This window comes from Sapajus apella, unplaced genomic scaffold (assembly GCF_009761245.1).
Source record: "Sapajus apella isolate SASKATOON/1434 unplaced genomic scaffold, GSC_monkey_1.0 scaffold90, whole genome shotgun sequence".
NCBI lineage: Eukaryota > Metazoa > Chordata > Mammalia > Primates > Cebidae > Sapajus > Sapajus apella.
The window spans coordinates 5,337,938-5,355,068 of NW_022437030.1; positions in this window are offsets into that span (position 1 = coordinate 5,337,938).

Consider the following 17,131-nt stretch of genomic DNA (forward strand, 5'->3'; position numbering starts at 1 on the left):
AGGGGAGGTTGGTTTTGATGGAAGGCAAAGCACCCTGTGAGTACACTCTTCCCCCACATTAGCCAGGGCCCTGGAAAACTGACATGCTGGAAAGTGCAGGAGTAAGTCAAGGGAATAAGTAGATAATTAATAGGGCAAGAGAAGTGGCATGTATTGGAAGCATACATGTGCTAGACGCTTCGCATTCATTCTCTCCGGTGAGCTATGTGTCGTCATCATCATTCCCATTTTGCAAAGAATGGTAAATAGCATGTTTAAGCTTCTGCACCTCCTAGATGAGCTGGCTTTTAAACCCAAGCCTGTCTGCATCCTTAGCTTAGACTGGAAATCTCTACACCCAAAAGACTTTCAGAGAAATGCAATCGATCAGACAAATCTTGCTTCCCTCAAACTTTTACTAAGCAAATAAATAGATTTTGAAAGTCGGCTGCCCACCGACAATGCTGTTGAGGAAAGAAATAGAGGGAGACACTCTCTTCCTGTTAGAGGGAATAAAAGGAAATTGAACTTACTGAGAATTTAACATGCATTAAGCAAGTGCTATATGTACTTAGCATACATCATCACATTGGATTTAAATGAAAGCGGGTATATTTTGATATTATTTTAGGGAGTAACCAAAGAATGGTCAATGACTCTCACTCTAAAGATACGTGAGCTTGCAAGGGTGAAGGAGAGGAGAGAAGCTTCCCAGATAACTTCATTTGCCACAGCTACAGTTTGGACTTGGGAGGTTCCTGGCCTGGAGAAATGATGGCCAGCTGTGCTCCAGCGTCTACGATTGGGTGCCAGGCTGATTCTCTGCTTCAGCGCCATCTAGAGGTTTCCTCCAGACACTCCAAGCTGGTGAATCGTAATTCTTTAATAATAATAATAATAACAGTAAATAACAGCTAACTGACATCTATTGAATACTGTACTCGCTATAGGTCAGACCCTATCCTGAGAGGCTTACAGTTTTCATGGCATTTTATGTTCTCAACAGTCCTACAAGGTGATTACTTCTATTAATTACTTTTCACAGGAGGCTCCCAGTGACAAGGAATTTGCAAAAACAAAAAACAAAATAAAATAAAACAAAACCACCACTAAGTAGTGGAGCCAGGATTGACAGCTCAAGTCTGAGTTTCTAATCACTCCATCCCATTGTCTTTTGAGCAACAAGATTCATATAGGACTTTGGTTAAACAAATAGTTGCTGTTTATATCTTATCTGTAATTTTATGGGATACAGTTAGTGATGTTAAAGGGTAGAAAATTTAAATAATTTATATTTCTCCCTTCCCCACCTCCTGCTCACCCTGAAGTCAAGCAGGGACATTGATATGGATAGGCAGACCCTATCACCCTCCCCCACCCTCTTTTCTTCCTCATTGGCTGAAGAGAATCCACAGGCTCTGTTACCTGTCTGAGTTCACATCCCATCATCCAAATACCAGAAAGGACCGGCTTGACTGTCAATCAACATTATGAGGTGATTTGGATGATGGGATGTGAACTCAGACAGTTCTCAATTCCTCCCTCAGTACTCCAAGGCCACCCCAAGGATAAAGCACGGCGGTTGCTACAATTGCCCCCTGGATTTTTTTTATTGCATTTTAGGTTTTGGGGTACATGTGAAGAATATGCAAGATTGTTGCATAGGTACACACATGGCAGTGTGATTTGCTGCCTTCCTCCCCATCACCTATATCTGGCATTTCTCCCCATGCTATCTCTCCCCAAGCCCCCTGGATTTTTACTAAACCCATCTCTCCCTCCTGGGCACACAGCAAGGTTGCAATGCCAGTCTGAGAGACTGAGTTCTGGATGTGACATGTGGACCCTGGGACTGGTTACACACCCTTCCCCAGCCCCAGCCTCTGCAATACTCTCTCTCATCCATATACAGGGTGACTTTGAAAGCTATGTGTTGAAGATAGCAAAGCCACCAGATACAAAGAGACAGGACTCCTGAATCACTGTTTGCAGAAGACTTCTCTGCTGATCAAGAATATCAGTTTAGAATTTTATGTGTGTGAAAAATAAACTTTGACTATAAAATGCACTGATTTTGGCCGGGCACGGTGGCTCACGCCTGTAATCCCAGCACTTTGGGGGGCTGAGGTGGGCGGATCACAAGGTCAAGAGATCGAGACCATCCTGGCCAACATGGTGAAACCCCGCCTCTACTAAAAGTACAAAAAATTAGCTGTGCGTGGTGGTGTGTGCCTGTTGTCCCAGCTACTCAGGAGGCTGAGGCAAGAGAATTGCTTGAAACCGGAAAACGGAAGTTCCAGTGAGCCGGGATGGTGCCATTGCACGCCAGCCTGGAGACAGAGCGAGACTCTGTGTCAATTGACTCAGGAATGCATTCAGGACACATACAAAAGCACTAGTCCACATGGCTAGGAGTGTGTGGGCAGCAGTCCAGGGCTGGGATGGTGGTTCTGGATGGTCATGCAGGATCTTTCTTTCAGACGCTCCACTCCCTCTTAGGAGGCCTATGCCCTTATGCAGATCACCTCACAGTTGCGAGATGGCTGCTGTACCCCAGACCTCTATTCCAGGCAGAAAGAAGAAGGAAGAAGTTGCTAAAAGGATGTTACTGATGTCAAGACATGGGAAGTTTCCCCAGACTTCATGGCTTATGTCTCATCGGTCATAACTGAATCATATGCCCACCCCAAGTGGCCAGGGGTCTGATGTGAATTGTTCCAGAGCACACTGAGAACCTGGAGAAATGCCATGGTGCTCTTTAGAAGAAAGAAGAGGACTAGGTCATTAGCAGTGTCTTAGTAATATACAGAACTAGTATACAGAATTTTAGCAAAGAAAAATTACTTAGGTTTCTGTGCCTGGCTGTTGCTTTGTCTAAAAACCTACATATTTCCTCTGTCCCAACATATGCATTTTGACTGACAAGCCTACCTTTCCCCATCTGAACCTCACGTCGCCCCTGACATGAATGTTCCTGTAACACATACAGACTTTCCTTAAGGTTTGATTTCAAACTTGCAATGAATTTGATAAGGATGCTACTTCAGCTTTTGATTGAAATGTGCATCCTTGATGTTGAGTTGGAAAAGCATGTCTACAGGAGTAAAAAGTCATCTCAGAAAGCCAAACCTGATTTCATCCTTCTCATCATCCCACTTCCTTAGCAGCTTCCAACAGCTCAGCTCCCTGCCGTCTCTCAGCTCTCACCTCAGATCCTGAGTGTGCTAGTTCATAAACAAAAAGATAGGTTTCAGGTCTCCTGGATGGAGAGTGCTTTTGACCAATCACTAATAAAGAGCCAAAAGAGGTTTTGCCAACACAAAAGATGGACCACATGTGAACAGGAAGGTATTCAGTGCATTCTGAAATGGAACTATGAGCTTTATTTTGCAGGCTGTTTGATCCGATCTTGAAGAATAGAAATGCCTACATTTGAACTAGAAATGTATTTCTAAGCATAGCCGCCAACCTAACCCAACATACCAGCTTCTACTGAGAAGCTGAAATTTTTATCACTCTACAACATTGAACAGATTCACCCCATACGTCACTCTGGCTGAGATGAACAATCTGCATTAGGCTTACAATGAGGAATGTGTAAAAATGTTGCATCCATTCTCGGGACTACACATTTTTCAAAAGGAAGCAACATAGAAAATGGTGGTCTTATCGCATGGTGAAGGCTGGTGTCCTGAAACTGATTTCAAATCTGATAGCCAACATCAACAGTCATGGGAAGAAGGGATGCCTTATTAAGCTCAGATGACCAATGTTCTTGGTTATTTCCATTATGAATCAAAAAATATAAAACTGTGTTGTGTTTGATCCCATTTTAGCCTAAGTAGCCCAATCAACCATTTGAAGCTCATGGCTCCTGTTGTTGTGTGTGTCCTGTCTGGCATTCTGGAACTTGCAATGTGAACTTCAGTTATTTCTTCTCCTCTGTGAAAGTCTGTTATTTATTTATTTATTTATTTAAAATTTTTGAGCCAGTGTCTTACTCTGTTGCCCAGGCTGGAGTGTAGTGACACATCTCGGCTCACTGCAACCTCTCCCACCCATGTTCAAGTGATTCTCCCGCCTCAGCCTCCCTAGTAGCTGTTATTATAGGCATCCACCTCCACGCCTGGTTAATTTTTGTGCTTTTAGTAGAGGTGGGGCTTTACCATGCTGGCCAGGCTGGTCTCGAACTCCTAACCTCAGGTGATCTGCCTGCCTTGGCCTCCCAAAGTGCTGGGATTACAGCCATGAGCCACTGTGCCCAGCCTGTACTTCTGTTTTTATTGTCCTACAATGTGAAGGGTAATACCTGACCTAATTATATTAAAGACATCGTATAATAAAGTGGTGTGCTAATAAGGATCATTATTAATTCAAGCCTACTGTGTACCTGGCTCAGTGTTACCTGCTTTGTATACAGTAGCAATTGATCCATGCTATCATACTCCTTAAAATCAGAGATAAGTTTCTTATTCCTGCAGATAAGTACCCCTCGGCTCAGAGAGGGTGAGTGATTTGCTATCACATTGCTGGTATGTGGCTAAGCCTAGACTAGAATTTACGTCCACAACCACCATCCCTAGATCATTTCAAAAGTTGTATCCTGAAAGACGTCAGTGTGGTTATTTATTTATTTTAGACGGAGTCTTGCTTTTTCACCAGGCTGGAGTGCCTGGCGAGATCTTGGTTCACTGCAACCTCCACCTCCCGGGTTCAAGCGATTCTCCTGCCTCAGCCTCCCAAATAGCTGGGACTACAGGCACACGCCACCATGCCCAGCTAATTTTTGAATTTTTAGTAGAGATGGGATTTCACCATGTTGGCCAGGATGGTCTCAATTTCCTGATGTTGTGATCTGCCTGCCTCAGCCTCCCAAAGTGCCAGGATTACAGGCGTGAGCCACCATGCCCGGCTGAGTGTGACTTTAAAGAACTTAATAAAGAGTTTGGAATGAAATATCATATTTACTATCTGTTTTAACCTTGGCCTACCAATGAGGAAACAAATGTATTAGATTCTCTGAGAAACATAAAGAAAGACAGATTAGCTCAAAACACAGCTTGAAATACAGGCCCTTCGAGAGAAATCATTCAGAAACCAAAGAAATACATCCCTAACTTCTTCACTTTACTATCATCCATGCCAGTAGGGAGAAAAAATTGCCTGAGGACAGTTTTCAGAAATCTTTTCAAAAGACTTGAATTTCAGAATCTTTTTCAGAGATTTGACTATTTTTTTTCTCTTTTTACTGTCTAATAAATGAGATAATACGACATAACTATTTGATATTTGGCCTCTGTGTATCTGCCTCTCTTAAAAGAAAATTTTGGGAAATGTTGTCCAAGTTGAGAGGACACCAGGAGTAGTTAAGTAATTCTTTTATTGACGTTGTGTGTTTCTCTCTCCTTCACGTGTCTCTGTATAAGCAGATGAGCATGCAGCATTTCTTAGATGTAAAAAGGCATTCTCTCTGAAGCTTCCTGCTCCACCACTATACTCTGACCTCATATGGCTCTCTAGTGGAAAATAGCTACATAGATGTTAAGGCTGAATAATGTTATATTAGAGCTCTTAAAACAAAATGGCAGCCAGGTTTTTAAAGAAGCATGTCACCTTGGATTTTCAATGAATAGATGCTCCAATTATACTTGCAATATAAGTAGAAATTACAGAAATGCATGATTTTCCTGAACAAAGAAAACTGTAGATATGTTATTTGTTTTCAGTAATAAAATAATTTTTTTTAATTGCATGTTCCTTTCTCTTCTTCAACTAGAAAAATTGGGATATGTTTCATGATGCAGAATGAAACCCACTTAACAAATCTGTAGTCCACACGTTCCTCAGGGATATATGTACTGAATTACATTTCCACTTGCACTACTTAATTTGGGAGTTGATTGAATGCAGTCAGGTAAAGCGCGAGGCTTTTTTCCCTACACATGAGTGTGAGTGATAGAAAATATCAGCAAAGGAAATATTTATACAGATATTACCTGCTTGTAATGTCTGTTAAAAGAAATGCACCTCTGTATTATTAAGGTAAAGCCTTAACACTATCCATGCCCTTTGACCCAGCAATTTCACTTATGGGAAACCATCCCAAGGAAAGGATTAAGAGTGTGGATAAGGCTCTTGGAGCCCTACAGTTGCTATGCAAAAAAGTCTAGATTGGCCTTGTCAAGGATGAGAAGTCAACTGGTCATCCAGCTGTCACAGCTGTCCTTGCTGTCCTAGCCAGTACCATCCACCAGATGATAAGCAAAGCCATCTTAGACTTTCCAGACAAAGATGAGCCCCTAAAACTGAAGTCACATGAGTGATCCCACAAGATCAGCAGCAAAATACCCAACTGAGCCTTTCCCAAATTTCTGACTCACAGAATCTCCATTGCAAACCATTATGTGTCGTCTATTTCATTTGCCTTTGGAAGTAACCTTGATAGTACAGATTTTGTTACCTACAGCTCCAAAGATCCTATTAAGCAACCAATGGATATATTGGCAGGCACCAATGGAACGACCCGAGATGCCATAAATGTCACATAAGTAATTATATTAGTTTGCTAGAGCTGCCATAATGAAGTACCACAAACTGGGTGGCTTAAACAACAGAAATGTATTGTCTCGCAGTTTTGGAGGCTAGATTTTCAAAAATCAAGGTGTTTGCAGGGTTTGTTCTTTCTGAGGGCTCTGAGGGAAGGATCTGTTCTAGACTACTCTCCTTGGTTTGTAGATGGCCATCTTCTCTGTGTCTCTTTCCACCATCTTCCCTCTAAGAATGCCTGTCCTTGTGTCCAAATTTCTACTTTTTATATGAACACCAATTATATTGGATTAAGAACCACCCGAATGAGCTCTTTTTACCTTGATTACCTCTAGTTCCAATAAATACAGACAACTGTAAAAACAGTTATGTGTGGAATACCTTATAGGTACCAAGGTGGGGTGACAGACCGTCCACAGAAAACAAACTTTCTGTCTCTTCTGTTTCATCCATTATCTCTGTTCCAGAAAAACTTGGCACTTGGTGCTCAGGCATCACAACTGTAGAAGCAGATTTCTCCAGCAGCAAGGGAGTCTAGCTGTTTAGACCTCCCTCTTGCAGGGCTCAAATGGCAAAAACCCTATGCCAGCCTTCTGTACCAGCAGAAAGGACAAATAATTAAGGGCATCAGGTACTCAAGATCCCAGCTTTGTCACTCACCAGTTCTGACACTGTACCAATGGGATGGAAAGTAATTCAAGGCTCCTGTCTCTCCCTCCCCACTGGGTTCTTCTGGGGAGGATTCCTGTGTCTTCTTCCCTTCACTGTTCTGTTCATTTTTATCTTCCTCTTAACAATGGCACCCATGGCTTTTCTTTTATTTCCCCATCCATCTTTGCTTATGGAGAACTCAGGTGACTCCATGAGGATGAACAGCTTTGGCATAACAACAACACAACTACAACAGCACGACAACGTAACTACAACAGCACAACACACAACTACAACCACACAGCAACAACACAACTACAACAACCAAACTACTACAGCACAAGACAACTACAGCACCACAATACAACTACAACAATATAACAACAATACAGCTACAACAGCACAACTGCAACAGTATAACAGCAAAAATACTACAGCACAATGAAACTACTACAGCACAACCCAACTACAACAGCACAACAACACAACTACAGCAGCACAAACATGAAACTACTACAGTGCAAAACACAACTATAACAGCATAACAATACAACTGCAACAGCACAACTTCACCACAACTATAACACCACAACAACACTTGCTGAGAGCTTTCTAGCGCCTAGCAATGTTCTGCCCATTGTAAATGTATTACATTTTCTAATTCTGATCAACATATTAAAAACTAAGCATTCTGTTTATACTCATTACATACATGAAGAAACTGAGTCACGAATTTAAGTGACTCTTCACAGTCACATAACTGTTAAGTGGAAGAGCTGAGATTTAAGCCCAACTCACACTACTACCCTACATAACAAAAGAAAGAAAACAGCTAACACCATAGTAAACATCTCATTCTGGGCAATGAAATGGGCAATTTCCTCCCATGCTCCATGTACCTTTTTTCACATCTGTTATCACCAGATGTCCCATTTTGAAGGGGAAGACTCCTATTTTACAAGAAAGCAAAAACGTCTCACGGCTTCCATGATTCTCCAGTATTTTCCAACCTTTTTTCTAAGATCCACTGTAAATGAGCACGTGAAGATGTCACAGAAGCAACAGCTTAGGGACTGCAGCAAGCCCATACACGGTTGACCTTAGCCCAATCAAGGCACTGAACCTGCGGTTTTGGAATCAGTGGGCAGACATTTCCCATCTTCCCAGGAGAGCTGTCCCCAATTCCTTCAGCCAACAAGAGCCCCAAGGGTGCTTCTTCCATCAGCTGGTGAGGCTGCTCTTCTCATGCTCCCAACACCACTTAGGACAAATGTTGGGTGAAGATGACCCAACTCTGACCATCAGTGATGAGGAGCAGACCCTAAAAAACAATGAAGTTTGTTTTCTCCACTCAGTCCCTTAAAGGAAGAAAAGGGCACTTAGGGTCAATGATACATCTACTAAAAAATGATGGAACAATGCATGTTTATCCTGAGAAGAACCCTGGATCTTCCTTTCTCTTAGTAGATACCACCTGTTCTGACTCATACTCATTTAGCAGCCACATCTCCTTTCCAGTGAAAGTGAACAAGAGAAGCAACATGGACTTATCTTTGGTTTGCAGAATATTCAAATGTCTCCCACATTACTGGTCTTCCAACCATATCATCTGCCACCCATCAGTAGCTGAGTGTGGGGTTCCATAAATGCAAAACTTAATAGGACTGATTGCACTTAATTGCAGCTTGTTGCTTCTTTTCTTTAACATTCTGGTACCTGAGGCTGAACTCTTAATTAGGAAAACTATTCCAGGACTGTTCCCTCTCTTGGACCCCTAGACTAGACCAAGAAGGTGAGAAGGACACCCTGGCATTTCATGCAGTATCTATCTTCTGAATGTGGGAATAGGAGAAACATGCTGCTCTGAGAGCAGAAAGTCACCAGACAATGTAAGAAGCTTCCTCCCACACTGGGCCACCTGTTTGATTCGATTTGGGAACTTAGTACAAGGAGATAAATTAGGTTCAGACTGTCATGGCTGCCCCAGCCAGCCGATTAGGAAGGGTCAACTTAGGGACTACTATGTGCCAGAGAATTAGAACCCTGTTGTCCAAGAACTTATGATTCCATGAAGAGAAGATGAAACCACACACACACACACACACACACACACACACACACACACACATGCATATGCACACACACACACAAGTGGTTCGATAGTAACTCAAGGCAAACATCCTTCCATGTTGACCCTGATCCAGCCAGCTGTACAGCCAAGTGTTTGTCAAGAGGTTGAATCTCTTCCAATATTTGTTTCCTCTTGTTCTTTCTCTCTCCTACATCTTCTCTTAAATTCAGGTCTCTGTCATGCAAACTCACTTCATCCCAACATTACTTGTTTCCTCTTTTGACAAGTACAAATTTAACATTTCACATTTTTAAAGATAATATTTTCTCCATATCAAAAGGTGACATAATTCTTCTGATTGCTCCAGCCAAAACATGGGTGTCATCTTTCCCTCCTCTTAAGTTTTCATCATACCTGCATCCAATTCCATATTTTAAAAATACATCAGAATCTGACAACTTCTTCCCTCCCTCTGCCCTCTCTGGTGTCAACCTTCTCCCTTCCCTCCTCCAATTCCCCCACCGCATCCATCTCAGCTCTGCTAAATGGTCTCTCTGCTTCCCTGTGGCCCCCCACCACACTGTCTGTTCTTATACCAAGGAGTAACCACCAATAATACCAGAGAGATCCAAAGTCTTTCCAAAAATCTCAGACACTCTCCATGATCTGGTTCCCATTACCTCTCTGACTATATCCTGCCTCCCATAATGCAAAAGGATTTCATTCAAGCAAGCAAGTAACTAAGCAGCAAGTGGAGAGGCAAAAGGGAGACAGTATAATCACCAAGAAGGCTGGGCAGTGAGTCGGCTGATAGATAAAAGTAGGACTTCCATTTGCAGAAGAGAGTTCAAACACCATCGAGAGTGGCATCTAAGCCCCGTCTCTTTCACTTTGCTCCTCTGCATGAAAATGAAATCCTGCGGTAATCATATTCATTGTGTTAATTTACATGTATGCCATGTTTCATAAGATCCCTTGAGTAAGGTAATTAACACGTCTTGTTCTTCAATTGTTTGTCTCTTTCTTGCCTTCCTGTGAGTATGGCAGCCAGCAGCATCTCTGCGATGTCTGGGATCTGCGTCCCTCTGCCCAAGGTGTGCAATGGGTGGCTTCCTGAGGCTCTTGACTGGTGTCACCAAGACTGTGCCTGATACACTCACTTTTGTCCCTGCCCCCTTTCCTGTGCAACTCCCCTGTACTTTAATAGAAAACCCTCCACCATTATAAGTCTCCTGTTTCTCTTGGCATTCTCAGCAGGAGTGGAGGGATATCTTTTCAAGCACAGGCAAATAAATGGTCTTAGGCTTTACTAGATTGATGAAATGAATTGCTTCTCATCCACACACTTCTGTAAGGCAAATCATCCAAGTTGATGAGACAGATGAAGGGGTAAGGGGGGCCATAAGGACAGGTTGGGTGGGGGGATACTATGTAAGAAAATGAATTAAAAAAAACACAAATAGATAACACAGATCCACTGAAATAAAATACCAAAAACCAACGTTTGCCCAGAACTTTACAGTCGCAGAACGCTTACACAGACAAAGCCTGTTCTCACACCTTGCTAGCCCATTTATGAATCATGACTTAGAAACTCGACTGTGGCTACACAGGTTTTCAATCCTGAGTTTTTCTTAAGGACACATAATGGGAGGCAGCTTTACCTTAAATACACCTATCAACATTATGTATTCTAAATCTCCAAAATTTTGAAATCAGCCTTTGTTTTCCACCTTTTAGCATGTCTGAAACTGGAATGTACCCAACAATTGATGTGTAAGTTTAATCCAGCAGTGCTTCATTATTCTTCTTTATTTTTTTGGAAGGCTATTATTGAATCAATGGTGTGTCTTACAGTCAGCAGGGTTGTAGGATCAAGAAAACAGTGTGCATACTTGTGTGCAGTGTGAGCATGGACGTGTACACTTGCCTCTCTGGGTATTCCCATTCATTAGCTCCTTTTTGCTACTAAAAGCACATCCACGCAGCCCTAGGGCCCTGATGGGGCCCAGACTCCACTAGCCAGACTTCAGTCTTCAAGGAGAGTTACAGCCCTACTTGATCAATTTGTATTCTAAAGGGAGAAGCCTCCGTAAGCTCCCAGCATCATCAATAAGCCAAGAAAACCTTACTGTCACCATTGTTCCTACATCCCTTGAGGCTCAGAGGATACCTTTGGAGGAGTTCAAACTCTTGGAGGTCCTCATCTCTCTATATGCCTTGTCCCTCTCTCTGCCAGCTCAGAGGGACACCTCCCTGATCTGGCACAGGAACTCTGCGCTGGCACAGAGGGCTACGAGGACCTCCAGGTTTTTGTCTGAGCTGGCACTGTGAGAGACAAGGACACAGGCCACATGCCTCTGTTCTGGGTTCCTACGGGGGACAGCAAGGCCAATAACTAAATTCATGCAAGACTGGGGGCTGTCCTCCGCAAGTGAGGAAAAGGCTTCAGCGTTGAAGCAGGATTTCTTTACAAATTCCTTAATTTCACCTCCCTGAATTTTACACTGAATTTTGTCAGTTTATAAATTTGCACTATAGCTCGGCACTGGGAAGAGGTGGGGGCAGATAATCAAACCTACAGGCGTTTTACACACAGACACTGAAAAATAAAGACCATTAGCAAAAAGTATAATTAAATTAAAATGCCAACTTGCCAAGGAAGCTCAGTAAATGGGAAATATATCAAACTGTGATAATACAAATGCGCTGTTTCTCAAGGTGTGAGAATGTCAATGGAATAAACTCTGATAATTTGCTGACTTTTTATGCTGAAGGTGGAGTAATACCTTAAAAATAAATGACCACAATCACACACACACACACACGCACACACACACACACGTGCAGTCTGTGCACACCTGTTTAACCTTGCTAATAGCACAGCCTCAGAGCCCCCAGGGCTGGAAGATTCAGAAAAAAATCACTTAAAGCCCAATTTCTCCTTTTGGGTGAGTTGGTCAGCCCTCAAATCCCAGCAGAAATTTTTTATTAGTCACTGGATCTACTTTCTTAGGTCCATTCAGCCTAATTTAGTTTGAACGCGTGTTTGCCAGTTAAGTTTAACATATCCAGTTAACGATAGCTGAATATTCTTTAAAAACAATCTTATAATGAAGCCACGGTTCTTTGTAGAATATTGAAAATTACTTTTGGCATGCAAGTTAGTTTTCTTAATTCCTCTTTTAGTGTGCAAATAACCTTTGAAAACCTGCTTCTAGGTGTTTATGTGTCAGGACAGTATCAAAAATTATTCAATTGCCAAGTCACATGTCAACACTTTTACTACAAAGCCTCCGAGAACCCTGATTCTCACTACTCTGCTGCCCTCTAGTGGAAACCTGACAAATCCTCGCCTTCGTTTCGATTTATTTCAATGGAAGTATGGAATGGAAAACTATTTGCGTCACACCACGAAGGGAAGAGGCACTTTTGAAGTAGCCAAATCTAAATGACCTGAAAACAGTGGACTCCATTGAAATCCCTTGGAAAAAATTTTAACAGAGGTGATGCTGTCAAATATTTTCTAGTGATTTACCGAAGAATCACCTGTAGCTACAGGCATGCCTTGGGAACAAGAGGGGGGCAACCCCTGTGTTTATGTGATGGGCTGAATAGACTATATGATCACGGGATGTTTGGAAATGGCTCAGTCTCTCAATTCTAGAGTCACAGGGCACAGCCCAGAGAGTAGAGGGAGGAGGGGCATTTAAAGTTCACCCCTCCTAATGCTGGATGATGTCAAGCAACAGAACTGAAATATTCAAATTCTCAGTTGAATTAAGGAAAAATCACTACATATATAACAGCACAGCAGGTATGAAGTTATGACAATGGCATGCAATTGATGAGTCATTTTATTTCCTTCCATCATTTAATGAGAAGACAGGTGCCCAAAGAGGTGAAGGGACTTGCCAAGCACCCACAGCTCACAGGTGGCATAGCTGCTATCAGAACCCGGGTCCTGTGATTCAGAGCCCAGGTCCTTCCCCATTACAACATTACAACAGGTGCCTTCAACATTTATTTTCAACTTCTTTTATCATAGCAGGTGTGATAAAAGTTGCATTGGGCATTAACAAGTAGCCTGCCAAATAACTGAATTATGGAAACTTATGGAAGAATTATTTCTTAGGAATAAATGAAAGTAGATTCCGGTTTATTCTTATAACTGCGTCACTCTTGGAATCCATGAGTGGTTTGCAAGTGGTACAGATACAGCCATGAGGAGCTGTCCACATGAGAAATAAAAATTTCAATTTGTAAATACAAATGTGTGAGAAATGTAACTTTCTTTTAAAATTCAGTTTCAATTTAGATCCCCATCTCGCTTAGTGGTGGAAGTTGAATTTCAGTTGATTCAGGGTGGGTCTGTCTTCCCACTTCATGTGGATTCGAGTACAGGGGCCAAGGTAGTGGGAAGGCATTAGAGAGGCAGGTGCAGCCCTCATCCCCAATATCATCATTTCTTCAAGACGGCACTCGGTGAGATTTCCTCACTTCTGTAGGGTGTTTCATGAACAGCCTTGAGACCTGCCAACCCTATCAGCCCCTGAGCTAAACCCAGCATGCCCCCAGTGCCCGGGAAACTTCCACTGCTTCCCCACAATGAGCTGCCTGTCGACCCAGCCGTGGCATGTGGTGGTTATCAACCCTGGAAGCTTGGTCCCCACCCACAGTCTCTACTTGGGAAGAAGCACGGTTCTCTTTGGCTCTTGGATCTCCTCATTGATGCAAGGTTTCCATTGCCAGCACACCCACCATACAGCCCACCCACCTCAAAACTGCATTCACGTGGCAGAAGGCAACCCGCATCAAATATTTCTCATTCATCAGTTCAATCAGTGTTTGTTGAGCTTCTCCGCTATGCACTGAAGATACCCCCATGAGAAGACTGACCAGGTACCAGCCCCAACGGGGCTCACGACTTAGTGATGAGGACATCATTAAACAGGCAAAATGTACACACAATGATCTCAGGGAAGAGTGGAAAGAGAGTGATGTGGGGTGGTGAGGAGGGATCTGATTTCAAGCTGCTTGGTGAGAAAACACCTTTCGAAGGAAGGGACATTTGAGCAGATGTTTGCATAAATGTCCAAACAGGGACATTTCTAGTCTTGGAGCATGAAATCTGTGCTGGAACTTATGTATTCTTACAAATAGCAAAAGCAAAAACATCTTATTCTTGTGTGTTAGCCTTCCTATGATCCATGAAAGTGGAGTTCTTAGCTGTTGGGGTACACAGGGCCTCACGGAAAATATAGAGAAAAATACCAGCTCATATTCTAAAATATTTAGGACACATCCACTCTGCGCAGACTTTGGGAGGGACATCCCTCATGACAAATTCTCTGCCATGTGTGGTGAGGAGGGAAAAATAAGGCTGATACATTATGAAAAACAGTGTGAGTTTCCTCAAAAACCTAAAAATAGAATTGCCCTATAGTCCGGCCATCCCACTTCTGGGTTTAGATCCAAAAGAATTGAAATCAATGTTTCAAAGAGATATCTATGCTCTCATGTTTATTGCAGCAGTATTCATGATTGCCAAGATATGGAATTAATTTAAGTGTCTATCAACAGATTAACGAATGAAGAAAATGCAGCGTATACACTGTTGAATATTATACAGCCATAAAAAGAATAAAATTCTGTCATTCTCAGCAACATGGATGAGCCTGGAGGGCATTATGGTAAGTAAACTAAACCAGACACAGAAAGACAAACATTGCCTGTTCTCACCCATATATGGGAGCCAACAAAGTTGATCTCATAGAAGTAAAGAATAGAATTGTGGTTACAGGTGCGTGGGGAAAGGAGGTGGGGAGATAGCAGATGTTGGTTAACTGATGAAAAATGACAGCAAGGCAGGAGAAATAAGCTCTAATATTCTAGAGCATTGTAGAGTGGACTATATTTAACAATCTACTTTATGTTTTCCAGTAGCCAGAAGAGAGGATTCTGAATATCCCGAACAGAAAGAAAGAATAAATATTTCAGTTGACAAATAAACTAATTACCCTGATTCGATCCTTACACATTGTTTACATGTATTGAAATACTATTCTGTATCCCACAAATATGTACAATTACTACATGTCATCTAAAAAGAAAAAAAGTTAAAAAATAAAAAATATAAAGCTGATAGTATCACCATTTACAGCCAGACCCCTGGTGGCTCAAGCCTTCCTCGAGGTTTGCCTTTTGCCTCTGGAAGGCAGAAACCTCAGTCACAGTTGCACCCTCGTGCCCACGCCCACCCACTGCTCTGGCATGGTGCCGTGGCCACAGTAGGCATCCACCTGAGAAGCTGACCGGAAGGAACGGATCAAACCACACCCATGTAAGCAAGTCTGAATGAGGCACCTGTGACTTAGGAAAGAACTCCTGACTCAAATCAGGAATAGCCTCTGAAAAAGAACAATGTTTTATGGGTGCCTCCATCCATTTGTTAGTCATTCATCCACATGAATCCTTAGTGCAGGAGCAAGTGTCCAAAATGCAAATAAATATTCGTGGAGGCTTAGAGAGGTGACATAAATAAGAGAAGTGGGCTGACTGAGGGATGATTCTTCACCTTCTCAAATAAATATCTTCTTTCACATTTTCTTTGATTTGTTTTTCTCTCCTGTTGGTTCGTTATTCTGTTTTGTTTTGTTGTTTTGTTTTGTTTGAGATGAAGTATTGCTCTGTCGCCCGGGCTGGAGTGCAATGGTGCAATCTCAGCTCACTGCAAAATCTGCCTCCTGGGTTCAAGCGATTCTCCTGCCTCAGCCTCCTAAATAGCTGGGATTACAGGCATTTGCCACCATACCTGGCTAATTTTTGTATTTTTAGTAGAGATGGGTTTCACCATGTTGGTCAGGCTGGTCTCAAACTCCTGACCTTGTGATCCACTTGCCTCTGCTTCCAAAGTGCTGGGATTACAGGCATGAGCCACCGCTCCTGGCCCTTTATTCTATATTTTATAGGAACAAAGGAAAAAGAAAAATTTATATTCCTCCTTATCATTGGCCCATGAAAGAATTACAATAAAAATAAATAAATAAATAAATAAAAAGAATTACAATAAATGGCAACTAATTCTATGCCTCGATGGCAGAAAACCACCAGAGTGAAGAGAAGACCCTGGTCAATTGAAGAGCAGAGACCTCATCTAAAGAAGAAAGAGCTAGAGCCAATTGTCCCCTCATGGGATTATGGACCCAGCGTTGCCTGCTGTTAAGATTTTTCAAAAAGGCCAGGCGTGGTGGCTCATGCCTGTAATTCTAGCACTTTGCAAGGCCGAGGTGGGTGGATCACCTGAGGTCAGGAGTTCAAGACCAGCCTAGCATCATGGTGAAACACCATCTTTAAAAAAAAAAAAAAAAAAAAAGATTTTTTGAAAGAAGAGGGAACCTAACTGTTCTTGTGAAATATACAAATATATTGCCATGCCCAATTAATACATATTCCTTTAAAGCCCTGTACAAGAAACAGGGGATGTATCTTTGGCCCAGTTTCACAGTATGAATCAGTAATTTGGAAACTGAATTTTTGTCATATTTTTCAGCTCTTGGGGTATCAACCAGACATAGTGGAAGACGTCTTGGTATGTGAATCCAGAGCCTGGGGTGGGAGTCCTCATTCTACTATAAACTCTATAAAAATGTGGATAACTTTCATTCCTCCCTGATCATCTCCTTAACTTCTCTAAACAAGGAGGAGATTAGATGACCAACTTTATTTTTATACCCATATCTAGAGTGTAAACAGCTATAATAAATAGACTGTAAGAAGCATATGACTTAAAAGAAATAAACGAATGAACAAGAGTTTCACTCTCAGTCACAAAACAATCCATGGTGGGATAGCTGGAGCTTTCCTTCACCCTGTGATTCCAAG